The sequence below is a fragment of the Phyllostomus hastatus genome, unplaced genomic scaffold (genome assembly GCF_019186645.2).
Source record: "Phyllostomus hastatus isolate PE091 unplaced genomic scaffold, TTU_PhHast_1.1 phas_contig_58, whole genome shotgun sequence".
In the NCBI taxonomy this organism is placed as follows: Eukaryota; Metazoa; Chordata; class Mammalia; order Chiroptera; family Phyllostomidae; genus Phyllostomus; species Phyllostomus hastatus.
The window spans coordinates 13,118,931-13,132,866 of NW_025333916.1; the positions used below are offsets into that span (position 1 = coordinate 13,118,931).

General features: G+C 33.5%; 1 pseudogene; it reads left to right on the plus strand.

The window, feature by feature from the left end:
• The first annotated feature begins 239 nt into the window (after positions 1-239).
• Positions 240-393, plus strand: LOC123825014 (annotated as a pseudogene).
• The last annotated feature ends 13,543 nt before the right edge of the window (positions 394-13,936 follow it).

Sequence of the window (13,936 nt, forward strand, 5' to 3'; positions counted from 1 at the left end):
AAATATATAATTCAAAAAATGGTAATGTGTGCTGGTAAGGTTTTATCTATTTTTTAATTTTCTAGTTTTTTAATAATTTTACTATAATTTAATAATTGTAATAAGTTGTATCCTCCTTCAGTTATGATAATGTGCTTGTTCTTATTAACATGCCTTGTGTTTATTTTTTTTAAATGAAATAATAAAATTAAATTGTTTTCTCAACATTATGTCTAGACCTCTTAAAATAAATATGTTGGATACTTACGTGGCAGGGGATCACGAAGGTGGATTTCCCAGGGCAAGTCTTATCCATTGCACTCTGGATGTGCTGCCCTCTGTGATTTCCCCAAATGTGGGAAACTTAACTGCATAATTTATGGTAGTGGGGGACTGGTTGCACACTCTCCCCTGGATAAATAAATAAATGCATAAATAAATAAATATGTTTGTATATTAAAAAGTTTGTATAAAAAAGCAATAACAATACATTTTCATTTTTATTTTCTTTCTATTCTTATGGTTTCCTAGGGTGCTTGTGTAAAAATAATTTTTAAAGTGTTTATCATTGCAACAAATTGTGGAATTTATGACATAAGCTATGGATCTTAAAAATTTCAAATGTTTTGGAATAACAGACAATTGATATGATCAAGGTTCTTGGCTAAGGTTAGACAAGGTATTTTCTAAACTAAATTCTTAGTTCAGAAAAAGTTTATTAAAACATAATTTATTTAAAATTGCATAATACAAATATTATTTAATGGACTACATAAACCATGTTAATGGTAAGCACTGCCTTCAAAATATGTAAATAATACCTGCTGTGGGACTTCTGGTCATGATGGAGGCATAGGCAGATATGCTTTGCTTCCGTATACAACCAAAAGAAGGACAACAACCATTTTAAAAGCAAAAAGCAACCAGAACTGCCAGAAAAATCAAACTGTGTGGAAGTCTGACAACCAAGGAGTTAAAGGAGAAACATTCACTCAGACTGGTAGGAGGGGCAGAGATAGGCAGCCAGGGCACAGAAAAGTAAAGGCTGCCAGACCCTGTGGTCCACATTTGCACATGGATAAACTGGGAGGAACAACTGGGTAGTGAGTGAGACCATGCAACCCAGGATTCCAGCACAGGAAACTAAAGCCTCAAAACCTCTGGCTGTAAAAACCTGTGAGGGTTGTGGTGGTGAGAGAAACTCCCAGTCTCACAGGAGAGTCTGTTGGAGAGAACTGCAGGGTCCTAGAAAGCACACAAACCCACCCACGTGGAAATCAGCAACAGAAGGGCTCAATTCTCTTGTGGGTAGTGAGAGAAGGGACTAAAAGTGGGGCAAGAGCCAGGGAAGTGGCATGGTTTCCTCTCTGATCCTGCCTCCACATACTGCACCACAACACAGCAAAGTGTGTTGCCCCACTCTGGTGAATACCTAAGGTTCCTCTCCTTACAACTTAACAGGTGAACTGAGACAAAGAAATATGGCCCAAATGAAAGAACAGATCAAAACTCCAGAAAAACAACTAAGTGGAGAAGATAGCCAACCTATTAGATGCACAATTCAAAACACTAGTAATCAGGATGCTCAGAGAAATGATTGAGTATGGATGCAAAATAGAGGAAGAAGTGAAGGCTATTCAAAGTGAAATAAAGAAAAATATACAGGGGACCAACAGTGAAGGGAAGGAAACTGGAACTCAAATCAACAATTTGGAACAGAAGGAAGAAGTAAACATTCAACCAGAACAGAATGAATAAACAAGAATTCAAAAAATTGAGGAGAGGCTTAGGAATCCGTGAGACAACTTTAAACATTTCAACATCTGAATCATAGGGGTGCCAGACATAGAAGAGGAAGAGCAAGAAATTGAAAACTTATTTGAAAAATCAATGAAGGAGGACTTCCCCAATCTGCTGAAGGAAATATACATGCAAGTTCAGGAAGCTCAGAGAATCCCAAAAAATTGGAACCAAGGAGGAACACACCAAGACACATCATAATCACATTACCCAAGGTTAAAGATAAGGAGAGAATCTTAAAAGCAGCAAGAGAAAAGGAGAGAGTTACTGACAAGGAGTTACCATAAGACTATCAGCTGCTTTCTTAAAAGAAATTGTACAGGCTAGAAGGGGCTGGAAAGAAGTATTCAATGTCATGAAAGGCAAGGGCCTAGATGCAATATTACTTGATCCAGCAAAGCTATCATTTAGAATTTAAGAGCAGATAAAGTGCTTCCCAGACAAGATCAAGTTAAAGGAGTTCATGATCATCAAGTTCTTATTATATGAAATGTTAAAGGGACTTATCTAAGAAAAAGAAGATCAAATATATGAATAGTAAAATGACAACAAACACAACAATCAACAACTAAACATAAAAAAATAAAAAAAACAAACTGAGAAAACAACTAGAACGGGAACAGAATCACAGAAATGGAGTTCACGTGGAGGGTAATCAGTTCTAAGGGGGTTAGGGGAGAATGGGGGAAAAGGTACAGAGAATAAGAAGCATAATTGGTAGGTTCAAAATAGGGAGGTTACATAGTATAAGAAATGGAGAAGCCAAAGAACTTCTATGTATGACCCATGGACATGTACTAAGGAAGGAGGATGATGGAGGAGGGGATACAGGGTGGGGGGGATAAAGGGGAGAAAAAAAAATGGGACAACTGTAATAGCATAGTCAATAAAATAAACAAAAAAATACCTGCTCTGTATATACTGATAATATACTCATAAAAAAGACAGAATACAAACTATTTTTAAAAATAATCTGTATTTTCTTAAATGTGATGTGTTTAAGTTCAAAGTAATTATATTAATGTAATTACTTTTTCAATTTTCCATTTTTCATCATAATTATATTTGAGTGCTGTTTTTAAGACATGCATGATTCCATTATAATGTATACTTAGTAAACTCTTGAGGCTGTGTTTTTCACCATACCTAAATCACATCTGGGGAGGAAATTAAGAATTTAGGAAAATGAATTACCTAATAAAATTATCAATATAATTTTATTTATTTTTGAATCATTTTTTATTTTTCAGTTATAGTTAACATACATTATTATGTTAGTTTCATGGGTACATCCATTGATTAGACATTACATAACTAAGTGCTCATCCTGATAAATCACACACTCATCTGACACCATACACAGTTACAAGAATATTACTGACTATATTCCCTATGTTGTTCTTTACATCCCTATGACTTCTGTAACAACCAATTTGTACTTCTTTATCCCTTCACCTTTTTCACCCATTCCCCTAATCTCCCTCCCATATGGAGAGTGGGTAAGGAGGCAGGACTCAATCTTCATTCCAATGTTTCTTAATTTTTTCTATATATAACTATTTTACCATCAAAATAGGATATTATTTGCATGGAAATTGCTAGTGTCTGAGTGTTGCAAATAAACTACACTTTATTCTTTTACCCCCTAATATGTGCAAGGGATTAGAGTAGAAACAATGATTTCCAACTATGAAAAGGAAAAATTCTCCACTGTTACATTGGGTAACTTAATCACATGTGGAAAAAAACCCAATAATCATTATTTTGACAGAGCTAAGTTTTCTAAAAATGGCCCAGACTTAGTGTCACAGGAGAGAAACTTTAGTTTAAACAGGGATGACTTTTGAACATACATAGAGGCTTAGGGGAGAGTATAAGCAATGACAGGTAACTTATATGCTATGCAGAAGATTTTAGACTCATTTCCACGTTGTGAAGTGCAAAGTGGGAGGCTGAGAGTGGTCAAAGATGAAACTGAAGAACTACCCAGACATATGTTTATCATTCATTGACAATCTATTAAGCTTAAAATTCACCTATAAGTAATAAAGTGTCATTTATTATTTTCAATTTATTTTGTTGGATTTTTAAAGGTACATGTTAAATTAAATGCATTTCTTTAAAAAGGAAAAAACAAAAAAACATAATCATGTGTATACAATATTAAATAGCTTCATTTTCTAAGTCTTCACAACTATAAAATCAATATAGGTTATTGTTATACCTTTTTAATTGTTTAAATATATACATGAAATTTTACCCAGGTTTAAACAAAAACATTGTGTTTCCCTGTGCATTTCACTTTAATGTGATATTTTATTAAAAGCTTTTGAACAGATAGTTTGCTCAATAATATTAAATATTTAAAATATCAGTCCAATGGTTTGTGAAAAATAGATTTGGTTTTAACAATTCAGGAGGAAGAGAAACAAGTTTGAAAATGTAGGTAGGAACTTCTGTTTCTAAGGGAGATAGAACAGTTAAGAGGACCAGTTCTTAGAATAAAACAACTAGAATATTTGCGTAACATCCAGACATTTGAAGGTGGAGAGTTACAGTTAATGAGCACTCAAAGGGCTAAGACATCAGCACAAGGAAACCATCCCAGAGTTTCTCTGACTTATGCAGCTCCTTTTACTCTCTGTGAAGATGCTCATTTAAAGTGCTGACCAGATATCTGAGACCTTGGAAATAAAAAACCCATGAGATGCAGTTGCTAAGAATAAAGAAATGAAGGAGAGACATGTGGATACTTGGAGTCCCTGGTAACAATAGCTAGATTCCACAGTTGTTGAGGCAGAATTAAAATTTATGGAATTTCTATCTATGAAAGAGTAATTGTATAAGACTTGACCTCCAGATTAAATAACTAGAAAGCTGGGAAAAATATATATGACCATTGTTTTTATATGTATATTTAGCAACAGGCAGTACAGTGCAAGGCTGTGATCTCTGAAAGAAAATCAATGAGATGAGGTCTACCATTATAATATATGCTTAATAAACTCATCACCTTGTCTTTCTGCTTGGAGATAATTGAGTGGCCATGGCAAGGAGAGGGCAACTGAAACAGAGTCTAGGAGTTTTGGTGAATTGAAGAGATTTAAGGAATAATGTGGCAGCTAGAATTTTCACATTGAGAGAGCTATGTAGGGAAAGAGCTTCATAAAACTGCTTAAAAGCCTGTTACATGTTTAGCTGAATACCAAAAGTCCTTTAGGTAGAACTCTAGGAAGCCTGGCAAAGAGCAACTACCATCTGAGAAAAAATTCAGTGGGAAGTTGAAAGCTGGAAAATTCCCTGAGCTCTCTCAAGACTATGAATCATTCAAATTTAATACTCAGATTGGGGTATTTAGGAGATAGTTTCACAGGTTCACATTATGATAGAGGGTTTAAAAGAGCCCTAAAGAGCACTCTAGATACATTGTAAAAAAAAACAAACAAAAAACAACCTTAAAAATGAGCCTCAGAGGATCAGGCTGATTTACAAATAACACATCAAATAATGTATGGTGTATAGTTAAAATGAGAGCTTTTTGTTATAATTATTAAATTATAGTAACATTTGTTGGTTGGTGTTATTAAGACTTGCTTCTGTAGTAATAGAGTAAATAAGCCTAATAAAGACTTTTGAAGTTATGGTGGTTCTCCTTAGAGAACTTATTCTTATTTCTTTCTATTGTATCCATATTTAGCCCATATTTCACTTCTGTTTTTCTCCTTTCTTTCATTCCAAGTAAAACCAAATCTCTTTTAATACCAAACAATCTTTTTCTTAAAAAATTTACCACAGTAATATCTGTGATTTTTTATAAGTTGCTCTATTATTTTCAGAACCACACATTAATTATTCCAGGGGTAGCAATAGGTGGTGATCTTACTGCTGTTGTCTGTACTATGTATATTCTGTGGCTCTATTTTTCTCAAGTCATGCAGAACTTTTGATGAATAATTAACAGATTGATAACTCTATCAAAAGGGGTTATAGTTAGGTGGTAGTAGCCAGTGTTTACTACCACCTCAGTTAATTTTCTCTCGAAATGAGATGCAGACTGCACAATAAATGCAATTGAAATTATAGTTCAGTTATCTCTGAAATATAGTGTGACAAATTTGATTTTTAAAAGGTTAGAAAAGAACACATTGCTATGATTTGATATTTTAAAAGGTCAAAGATATTACCTTTTAAGCTATTTTTCATAGCAAATAAGTGATTATTTCTTACTTAAATTTTGTAAATCAAAGATATTTTTGGAGAAAAAGTGAAATAATGGGAATTTATTTTAAACCTGTACATACAACATATTAAAGTTTTCTCATCTATCTCCTTACATATATAATTCATAGTTGTGCTGAGTAGGAATCAGAAGCTTTGACATTAAATAAAAAAGAATAACTACACAGTATGTTTTTTAGTAATTGTAACAGTTACTGATCTAATAAATTACATTTGCTATTTTTGGTTGTTTAATGTTAATTATAATTAAAATCCTTTTAGCTTATGATCTGTCAATGAAATTATATATTATTTGGGAAGCAAACATATATATAGTAAGTATATATATATATGTATATTCCAAACAGAAAACACAATCATTGGAAAAAAATAAAACAAAACATTCTGTCTTCAGTGATACTATGTATTGCTCAAGGAAACCTAATATCAGAATTAACTCAGAATAAAAACATATATTATTTCAAATCTCCATTCAACTACTTAGTAGCTGTTTTATACTGAGAAAGTTAAATAGGCATAATATTCCTAGTTAACATTATAAAATTTAAAAGTACGTAAACAACCTAGTATATAGTGAACACTATATAAATATGCATTATATTTTTAATAGTCATTTTGAAAACCTGGAAATAATTAATCATAGATATAATGTATTGAACCACATCCTCTCTAAACTTTACCACTTTCAAAACTAGTTATAAAATATAAATATGTAATATTACATAAATATAAATATAGATAAAGATGAATATTGTTATAGAAATTATATGTGTATATATATACACACACTCACAAATATATGCATATATACATTTCCTACTGAAAATAAGAAGCCTCATGCCTTCATCTAAGGTCAGATACAACTTGGTTAAAAAAAATCCCATCTGATTTTCAGTCAAGATGGTGGAGTAGATAACCACTGTGCTTCCCTTTTTCTCACAACTATAGCAAATTTACAAATAATCAAGAGAACAGCCATTATTGAGAACTTCCTGAAATCTAGCTGAACAGAGTTTTTATAGTAAAGGATATAAAGAAACCACCTCAAGAATGGTGGAGGAATGGAGACATGAAATGGGATGGTTTCACACCCACATGCAATGGTTAAAAATTGAGAGGGATATCTTGGCTGCAGAGATATCCCTTGAGGAGTGAGAGGTTCTAGCTCCACACCAGGCTACCCAGTCTGGGGTCCAGGGTCAGGAAGAGAAAGTTCCTATAACTTCTGGTTCTGAAATCTAGCAAGGAATATGGGTAAATGAGGGAGAGGTTACTGGAGTCCCAGGCACTTACTTGTTGATGGACTCACTCACTCTGAGCTCCAGTGCTGGAATAGTGACTCAAAAAGCACACACAACATTTTGGAATGAACTGAATTGTTGGACCTTAAGGCTAGGGTTGCCAAAGCAGTATTGTCCTAGATACAAGTGCTGACAGACAACATTGTTCTCCATCAGAGCTCTCCCCCTGCAGGTGCAGGTGGGTGCCATATCTGAATTTCCATCGACTAGGCTAACACTGTTCATCCTATCTTGGGCCTTCTCTGACCCTAACTCCATCCTCCAACTCTCAGGTCCACTCAAGCTATTTCCAGTGGCTCATTCTTTGGAATTTTCTAAAAGCTCTTAAAGACTTGCAAATCCCAAACAAGCAGCGTTGGCATGTCCTGTGCCTTGTGCTAAGTAGCTCCAGTTCTGGACCTAGTGGCAGCCAGTCTCAGTTATTAGCTTAGTCTTTCCCAGGTGCCTGCAAGATCACCACAAAAAACAACTACTTGGAGATCTCTTTGCAGCTCATATAAGGTAGCAATGGGCAGAGCAAAAACAACAGCTGAACTGACCTGCAAGAGAGCCCCTTTCAAGAGGCCCCAGAACCAAACTACCCATAGCCAGCTTCAGAGCCACACGCAACCATCTCTACAACAGAGAGAACCAAAAGGCAACTCACATGGCAAGAGAGCCCTGCTAAAGCAAATCCTCCCATTGACATGCCAATAGCAAGCAAGGCTCAATTACAACAGGAAGACACACACAATCCACACAAGTAGCACACCTGAAATTCTCCACTGACTAGGGAAACTGTGCCATGGGGCTCTGCAGGATACTTACTGCATACAACCACTACCAAGACCAGGAGACTACCAATACCAGGAGACCAGCTCTAAATAATTTACAAAAACAAACACAGGGAAGCAACCACAGGCCCCAAGTGTAAAAACAGTAAAAAACTCCAGGAAAAAGGTACACAAAATGGAAACAAACAATCCACCAGATGCAAAGTTCAAAACATTGATTATAAGAATGCACAATGAACTCAGTGAGAACTTTAACAAAGAGATAGGAAACATAACAAAGGAAATAGAAAAATAAAAAAAGTAGTCAAAATAAAAGTACAATAAATGAAATGAAGAATACATTGGAGGGAACCAAAAATAGATTAAATAAAACTAGGGATTTACTTAGTGATTTGGAAGACAAGGTTACAGAAAACACCTAATTAGAACAGCAGAAAGAAAAATAGAATAAAAAAGTAAGGGTAGTTTAAGGGGCCTTTGGGACAACATCAACCATACCAACACTTAATCATAGGGGTACCAGAAGGAGAAGAGAGAGCAAGGAAGTGAAAGCCTGTTTGAAGAAATAATGATAAAAACTTTTAACATGGTTAAATAAATAGACATACCAGCTTAGGAAGCTCAGAGAGTCCCAAACAAGATGAACCCCAAGAGGCCCACAGAAAGACACATCATAATTAAAATGCAAAAAGTTAAAAACAAAGAGAATCTTAAAAGCAGTGAGAAGAAAGCAGTTAGTGACCTACAAGGGAGTTCTCATAAAACTGTCAGCTGACGTTTCAACAGAAAGTTTTTAACCAAGAAGGGATTGACATGAAATATTCAAAGCAATAACAAGCAAGGACATATGATTAAGATTACCCAACAAGGCTATTATTTAGAATCAAAGGACAGATAAAAAACTTTCCAGACAAGAAAATGCTAAAAGAGTTTATCACTACTAAACCAGTATTATGTGAAATATTAAAGGGACTTCTTTAAGAAAAAGGAAAAAAAATATGATTAATAAAATGGTAGTAACTACATACTTGTCATTAATTACTTTAATTGTACATGGATTATATGCTCCAATCAAAAGACATTGGGTGGCTGAATTCATAAAAAAGAAAAAAAAGTAAAAGTCCTTTACCTATGCTGCCTACAAGAAACCCACTTCAGACAAAAGATACACACAGACTGAAAGTAAAGGGAAGCAAAAAGATATTTCCTATAAATGGAAACAGTCAAACAAACAGTCTTGGGTAGTAATACTTATATTAGACAAAATAGACTTTAAAACAATTGCAATAACAAGACACAATGAATGACCCAGAAATTCCACTTTTGGGTATATATCCAAAGACACTTATAACATTAATTAAAAAAAACTTATGCATTCCTACATTTATTGCAGCATTATTTACAGTAGCCAAGATATGGAAGCAACCAAAGTGTCAATCAATAGATAGATAAAGAAGTAATGATACATATATACAATGGAATATTAGCCATTAAAAGAAGGAAAGCTTGCCACTGCAGCAATTTGGATGGACCTAGAGGGTATTATACTAAGTGAAATAAGTCAGAAAAATACACATACGATGTGATTTTACTTACTTGTGCATCTAAAAAACAAATGAAGAAGCAGAACAGAAACAGATTAATAGGTACAGAGAACATTTTGATGATTACCATATGAGAGAGAGCTTTTGGTTATGGGTAAAAAAGGTGAAGAGATTGAGAAGTACAAATTGGTGGTTACAGAATAGTCAGAGGGACATAAAGTACAGCATAGGAAATGTAGTCAATAATATTGTTATAACTGTATATGGTGTCAGATGGGTACTAATTTATTGGTGTAATCACTGTGTTGTATACCTCAAACTAATATGGTGCTCTATGTCAACTGTAATTGAAAAATTAAAAAAAAAATAAAAAAACTACATACCCATCTACCACCAAAAATCAATTTGGAAAAAAAATGAATACTTTGCTTAGATCATAAGAAGGCAATATACATAATAAGTCAGAATAATTTATTTACCATCTATTGTTTTCATACTTACAACTACTGCTATAAATCTTTCTAAAACATTTTCAGAATCAATTATATCAAAGTTCTAGCTTTAATGAAATTTGTATCTCTTAAGTCAACTTTTTACTTTTGCCAGAATATCAAAAAAATACAAATAACTGACCAAGAATGGAAGAACCTTTCTTGAGTGACTGAGGGAGAAAATAAAATTGACTCAGAAGTCTTAGTGGAAGGAAGGAGAATGAGAAGGACTGGGAAAAATCATCAAGGCTTTTATCACACATATATACTTAAGACTATTTATTGGAAATTGAGACTCCTTCTCAGAAAATTATATATTTGTAGAGTTTTAAATGTATTTTATACCTATCAGACATATAAAATTGTTTCATTACCTGGTAGCATCTGTGAGTTTTCCAGCTTCGCATTTCCCATAGTATAGAATTGTTATTGCAGTATTGTTTTTAAGGGCTTTGTTTTCAATTATTCTATAGCAGTGTTAATGTTTTTTATTGAAAACTTAATACTATTTATTTGCTGAAATGGAAGAGAAAGATAAAGGGAAAACAAAAGTACAAATACTTTCATGCCAAAAACATTTTCATTTCTTTTCAGCTATGCTGTCATTTACTATATTTTGCTTTTCAAGATGTCTTTGTTTCTGGCATTATAAGTTAAAATAAGTAGTCAGTTTTATTCTAATAATATATAATAATGAACTCAAAATATTTGAATAATTACAACTAAATTAGACTATATGAGGCATGATGTTAAGTGCAAAAGCAATAGTAAAACTATGTTGTACGCATTCTAAGAGTAATGTGACCTGTGTTTCTGTAATGTTTATTGTTAAATGGCATAAAAGAGAAATAACTAAATTAACATTAACTCTAAAAATATCAGAGCTTGGTTCTTCTCTATCTGTTCCTTACAAACCCCTATTCCCATTACATTCTTACCACATTCTTACTAATGTTCTCCTGTCAAATATTAAATTTATATTTTCAACAACTTTAATATTTATACTATATTTCTTCTTGTGCAAAAGATTTTTCACTGTATACTTTGTCATAATGCTTATAGGAAACTCCCTGTAGATGGATATTCATTTCTCACTTTACACAATTATAAGGTTTTGATAAACTTTCTTATATATACTTCTTTAATAACTTGATATTTTCACCATTGAATAAATCTCTAAAAGATGATTTGTGAATATATACTGGTCTTATTAAATTTTTGATTCATATTGAAAAACTGGCCTCCCCAAAAGTCAAATCAATTTATGTTTATACCACTAAAGTTTCTGATTGCATATTTTTCAACACTGGAAAACAATGAATATGCACCAACTTCTTATGGCTTTGTGAGGTCATTTCCATTTGGTCTCATTCTATTACTATTGAGTATTACATATTTTAAAAGTTATATTAGGCATTTCTACATTTTTCTCCAATTTTCTCTTGTTTTCTGCTTCATATTATTTTTTAAGAGGAATATTTTTTTATAATAAGAAAAGTAAGTAAAAATATATAATGTTCATTTGAATAATTTTTAATTTATATAATTTTAATAACTACTTCTTTATATGCCAGCAATCTTTCCTTGATGGTGATTGGATTGCTGAAAAATACCTACAAGTAGTAGAAATCCATTGCAACCATATATTTTTTAACACCTACTGGTGAATGACCATAAGTTGAAAATTATTTCTGATATCCTAAGCAGTCCATCAGAAATGGTAGCAATATTCAAGAATGCAGCTGGCCTGGCCCCAGCAGCTTCTTGGAATTACATGAAAAAGTCTTTGGAGCAAAGACTCTTTGGAGCAAAAATTATTATCTTTTCTGCTATGTGAAGCCACATTGCTAGCTCGCTGAAGTTCATGGTTCACAGTTTTCCTTCCGTGTTGAAGCTTAGTGGTTTCAATGTGTTTCTGTGGCCGTTCAAATTCAGCACCAGCTATAGCAGAACCAAAAATAAAGTCTTTTTACTGAGTAAGGAGAACTTAGGGTGATCACAACAACTCTGATCAATTTAATGAACCTTACTATATTTTCTGATTCTTTGGATCTTGCCAATGATTTAGCAATTTGGTCTGCCACAGCAAAATCTATACAATGATTAAGTTCTTTGGAGACATAAACTATGGAAACTATTTGGAGCTGCTGATCAAACTATCTGTGTTGCTCTTATAAATGCCTATAGTAAGGGCTCATTCTATGACAAAGCTAAACTAAATCAAGCTTCCAATTGAGCCTGTACTTCTCACATTATCACCTGCTCCTGACCAATGAACAGTATCAGACCAATGACCCCATTTTTACCTCTTCCTGAATCACATACTTTAGTAAGACAATGGGGTCATTGAATAAAACTGTCCCAGAAAAGTATCCTGTCCTGGTTGTTTCTGAGTAATGATTACGATAAAATATGTAAACCCATTAATAAATTCAGGATATCACACTGAGCCTTTCTGGTCATGATGTTTTATTTATTTATTTTTCCTCTAATGACAATTCCAGGTTAGACTGGTTACAACTCTCTCTATTTTGGCTAAAAAATCTTAGAGAATTCAAACTTGATTCTGTTTTTTTTTTTCTAGGTCTTCCTTCTAGACTGACATCCTTTGAGCTCACAGGTAAAAAAAAAATCACTGTAAATTTTTGTTGGTTTATTTTTTTGTTTTAGTGTATTGCTTTCAGTCCAACAATGGCCCATGTAGGTCAGTGTTGAGGCTATAATATGTCTCTTTAAATTTACTTATAAAAATGTTCTTGGCCTTCTTGCATATGACCCTTCCAGATGAAACGTTTAGGTAAGAGTAGGTAATGACTGAGAGATAAAAAAAATGTGCAATTACAGCTACTAATGCAGTACACAACAATTTTTTCCAGTGTAAAGATGCCAAAAAAACACTGCTAGCTTAGATGCTGGAAAGTACAGGGCAGGGAAAATATTAACAATCTCCATCTTTTAGAACCACCTGTAGAGCCTTCTTCCCAATGAAAAATCCACTGTTGCAGCTCTCACAAACTATTTAAATAACCTACATTTTAACTGACTGTTGGATTTTCCATCCCCTCTCACATGACTCTGATTAAGATTTGATTACCATTGTTTTTAATCTTATCAAGAAGTCTATCAGATTTCAGCTCATACACATCCAAGTCAAAACATTTATCAAAACTTATAGATGTTTTTCCCACTCACGTTCTCATAATTATTGCTTTATTATTTCATGGTATGGGAATAGCTCCCCTTTTGCTCATATGGGCAAATATGATACAACCTCACAAAAAAGGACCAGCCTATATTATTTTTATGCAACTGGGAGATTGAAGTTTCACCAGATTTATAGGAAGCCTTTCAGAAGCATTGTCTGTCTGTGCCATAAATGATGTAGGGTTTTTTGTTTTTGTGTTTGTGTGTGGTCTCTGACAATTGTGTACACTTTCTAGGGTACTGGGTATTTCTCTGGACTGTGTGTCTTATATTGGCAACCAGTCATTAATTTGGCTTCCTCTTAAATATATTGTGATTTATAATTTAATGCTAATCATAAGAAACATTCAAATGATTAAGGAAATACATACACCAGTAAATTATGTAGCCTTCTGATAAGATCTCCAAACAGATCTATCCTTGATTACTCAGGAGAGCTTTCCCAAAGAGGTTCACTCTTTAGTTGCACTCTGTGGACAGTTCTCCTTACGACAGGATTACCTAATTAGAAATTGTCATAAGACAGCTGACCCTGCATTTAGCGGAACTGACTAATGATAAAATGTCAGCCCTAGAGAAATTTAAGTCAAACTACCTCACTGGCC